The sequence below is a fragment of the Palaemon carinicauda genome, chromosome 8 (assembly GCF_036898095.1).
Source record: "Palaemon carinicauda isolate YSFRI2023 chromosome 8, ASM3689809v2, whole genome shotgun sequence".
NCBI lineage: Eukaryota > Metazoa > Arthropoda > Malacostraca > Decapoda > Palaemonidae > Palaemon > Palaemon carinicauda.
This window is the reverse complement of record NC_090732.1, coordinates 108107557-108112556: the sequence shown is the minus strand read 5'-3', so window position 1 is coordinate 108112556 and position 5000 is coordinate 108107557.

The following is a 5000-nucleotide window of genomic DNA, read 5'->3' as shown; positions in this document are numbered from 1 at the left end:
GTTAGTTTTTATAGTTTATATAAGAATTTTTTTTAATGTTATTACTCTTATAATACTTTATTTTTTCTTGTTCCCTTTCTTCACTGGGCTATTTTCCCTGTTGGGGCCCCTGGGCTTATAGAATCCTGCTTTTCCAAGTAGGGTTGTAGCTTAGCAAATAATAATAATAATAATAATAATAATAATAATTATTATTTTTTCTTGTTCGCTTTCTTCACTGGGCTATTTTCCCTGTTGGGGCCCCTGGGCTTATAGAATCCTGCTTTTCCAAGTAGGGTTGTAGCTTAGCAAATAATAATAATAATAATAATAATAATAATAATTATACTGACTGGCCAGTCAAAGGTCCCAATAACTCTAGCGGTAGTATCTCAATGGGTGGCTGTTGCCCTGGCCAACCTACTTACTCACTCTGAACTCTCTCTAAAAGCACAAAACCTACCGAAAACCCGGGAAACAACACTTACAATTTGAAGAATAATTGATTGTCTTTATTTCCTCGTCATGATAGACTCTATCCCTTCACTATTCATCGAGGTTATCCAAATCCAGACACATTTTTAAGCAATACATGACTTATTGGATATTCCCAGACACACAATTTTCAGCAACACATGACCTATTGGATATTCAACCTGATGCAACACGACGAGGGAAAGATATCTCTATGTCAGTTAAGAATTACTTGGCCTTTCATTTGGTGTCATCGGCAGTGACACAACCATGTCTGAAAGATATGAAGGAGGATTTGCAATGCAGCACATACATCCACCCAAAACTACTTGTTGCTTTCTAAATTTCTTAACAATTTAGTGTTTCACAAACTGTATATTCATAAAAATATAAACGTATCAGAAATTTATGCATAATACAAGTATATATATATATATGTATATATATATATGTGTGTGTGTGTGTGTCTGTGCGTGTGTGTTGTATGTGTGTTATGTGAAATACAAGTATGTAATCATATATATATATATATATATATATATATATATATATATATATATATATATATATATATATATATATATATATATATGTATATATAGGTAGATAGATAGATAGCTATAGATATAGATATATATATATATATATATATATATATATATATATATATATATATATATATATATATATATATATATATATATATATATATATACATATATATATATATATATATATATATATATATATATATATATATATATATATATATATATATATATATATGTATGTATGTATGTATAATACTTAAACGCAATTGCTTTAGTTGCGCAAACGTGTTTTCTTCAAGAATCCTCGTATTTTCGTAATATGTTCAGATTATCCGGCATTAATCTTTGGATAAAGAAATAATGATTTTCTATTTTTCTTTATCCTATCATTAAAGCACTGTTTCAAATGCTATGCCTTTATTCTGTGATTGCTAGATTAATTTTATAATCCAATTGATATCTAAGCGTCAAATTAGAATTACAGTTGGTTAATCAAACATTGATATTTCAAAGGCTAAAAGAAAAGTAGGAGAGGAAAAAGAATATATCTAAAACATTTCAAAGGCCGTTTGAAGATTATAAAGAGGAAAACCATTGAGTGTATTCATAACCATACGCACAAATTCGAAATCACAAACACCTGCACAAATGCACATGTGCATTATTGAAAAGACCACACATCTTACTATCGAGATGTATATATATATATATATATATATATATATATATATATATATATATATATATATATATATATATATATATATATATATATATATATATATACCTAAAAGGTGCAAGGGTAATGCTTGTCGTGCCAAAAAGAGATAGAACGGGTAAAATATTACAAATGTGCTATTTCGATTATGTTTCGGTTTTATTGAGAGTTGCAGGGAAAGATTTATAACAGTCAGCGTAAATGGCGTAAGAATATATGAGAATAAGAGTGTGAATGGTTTGGTTTGGAATTTGGAGAGGCTGCTTGTTTTAATGTATTTAATGGCAAATGGAGGTGGTACGAAAAGTAATGCCGAGAATCTTGAGTGTGGAGTTCCTGGAATAAATGAGAACAAAAAGAGTCATATGGAAATGTGTTTAGAAAGGGTGCGTGACTAATCGAGTCATATGGATAACAAAAATGAATATTCATATGTATACTGGGAAAGAGAAAATGTCATGGTAAACAGTTTTCATTACTTTGTGTTAGTGCAAAGTACAGTATGTGTATGGGTAAGCTAATGTATGTTATAGTGAAGAGAAAGGTGGCTGGAATTACGTCTAAGATATATTCAGTTGAGCATGGGATGAAAATACATCTGTAAATTGAGCAAGATAAGTTTGACAAAGAAGGGAGAAGATGCTATATGGAGAAAATAACAGGAATATGGTATTTGGTAAGACACAAAGGTAGAGTTAAACGGGGAATATATGAAATTTCATGATGGACAGCGAAAGTGTTTGTAAGATTGGAAGAATAAGAGACCAAGATGGTGGGATAAGGAAGTTAGAGAATGGTTTAATGAAAAATAGAGTATTTTTAGGTACAATTGCACGACAGTAAATAAAATCATATAAAACTACTAATAAGGGTGGATAGGGTAGTCATGGAAGATGTAAGAAAGACAAATGTGACAAGTGATAAAATATAAAGAAAGTGCAAGAACTTTCGCAGGGGTAAAGAATTATTCTGCAGGTAAATTCAAGCTGGGAAAAGTTATAGAACATGTGGATCTCATGACAAGAAATCCTGCACGAAGGTAATGCCGTCCTGGGGCAATGGAGTGAGCATTTCAAAATTAGATTTAATATAGAAAATAGACGAGATGCAGAGGTGAATGAAACAAAAGTGGAAGGGGTTGGCATAGGTTTTGAAAATGGTGTCATGTGTCCCGAAGGGTTATGGTGATGGAGAGATCGGGTGGCTAAGCAGAGTTTGTAAGGTATTTCTGGAGGAGTGGTAAGTCCAAAAGGATAGATAAGAGGAATAATGCTCTATGTATAGAGGTAAAGATAATGCGGTCAAGTGTAACAGTTATTTTGGTAAATTAATACTCATTTAAATAGAGGAAGTGTATAATAGGATTTACCTAAGAAAATAAGTCAGACAACAGATTGATTAGTGAGGAAAGAACTGCACGTTTAGACATAGAAGAGTACGTGTAACTGAAATATTTTGCTACAAAACTATTTGTGACTAGTTTGGAGGTAAAAGGGAAATACATGCGTATAGTAAATAGAGCTATAAATACATAATGAAAATATTAATGGAGAGCCAAAGTAGAAGGTATTGAGGATAGACAAGATGTTGAAACGGATTAAAACCTTTTATAAATGAAGAAAAATGTATGTTAGAATTCATAGAATGGGGAGCAGCTGGTTTAACATAAAAGTTGGTTAGAAACAAAGGGGTATTATGCTTTCATGACTGTTTTATATCTTGAGGATTAAATTGCTGTGAAATAAAAAAAATCAAATACTAAGATAGCTATAAAGATTTGGTATAAGAAAAATTATTTCTGAAGAGAGTTGGCAGGATTGGTGTTAGTAGCCGATACAGTACAGTCTAGTGTTGGTGAAGAGAAGTTCCAAGAACTATAATCTGTTCAATCTGGATATAAGCTAGTGGTATGAACCCTCAAGGGACTATATCATTACAGTACCATCGATAGCTTTCTTAATTACTCTGAGATGAGATAAGGGGAAGGAAGTTGGTTTGGGTTCACTATCGCTTTAGTAATGGGATCGTTATATTCATGGTTTCCTGCATTGTATCCCATTGTATTATTATATAAATTATCTGTGACTGACGTGAGATAACTAATGAAGTGCTGACTCTTGCACTATTGCACAGATTAAGTGAGAGAGATGGGGGAAATATTGGCGCCAATCAATCTTCCTGCGCTAAGAAAATAGAATGCGTGATGTCATATCACATTACTATATTAGTATAAAATGAAAAAACTAAAACAAAAATTATAATAATACTTGTTATTATCATAATAACACAAATTCAAAATGAATATTTTATACGCTATTTAAAATAAGAGTTGTGTTTGACATATTCCTGAGGTGTTACTTTTAAAAATTTAAACAAACTGACAGCCATGCAAGCTTGCCATGACAACAACACTGCAGGTTAATATTGTAAAAGGCAATCAGAGAGAGAGAGAGAGAGAGAGAGAGAGAGAGAGAGAGAGAGAGAGAGAGAGAGAGAGAGAGAGAAAGAGAGAGAGAGAGAGAGAGAGAGAGAGAGAGAGAGAGAACTTTATGTAGGTTAACACTTTAAAAGTACGGCCGTAAGTATTAGATTAAAGGTGAAATTTTTAAAGAGAAAGAAGAAGAAAGAAATAGAATGAAAAACACATGTATATACTACAATGAAAAACCAAATATAATTTAACCACACATTGACAACTAAGGTCATACAGATTTTTTCACTATGCCTACATGGGCTTAGATATAAACTTAGGTATAACTGTAAGTTTATATTTTGTAATATCAAAAATCAAAATTAGTTGGGTTGGTCTATAATGTTGCATATTTCAAAATAAAAATAAAAGGACCTGAAACTTTCAGAGTTAAGTTATTAAGTCAAGTGCCGTTGATTTATCAGCCTTCACTCGTGACTGACTGACTGCCTGGAGATAAGGTCTTTGGAGTATCGTAACATGATATGTTATTTGATTGAACATTGGCAGAAAAATGGACAGAGATGAAGTTACATTCCATTTGGACAGACTTTAGTTAAAAGAGTTTCCAATTGTTTGTAAGAAAATAAAGTTGAGATTATATGTGAATATAAGTAAGGTAATTAGAAACTGGAAAGATAGAGTAGTGGATGATGATATCGATAGAGAAAGAATATAAGCAACAGATTCTAAAAATGTATTGGCCAATAAATATGACTGATTATAATGATGATGGTATAAGAAAGGAATCTGTCAACAGAATAGATGAAGCATGACAGTTTGCAAAGCCATAGAGGCCAGAGTGTGA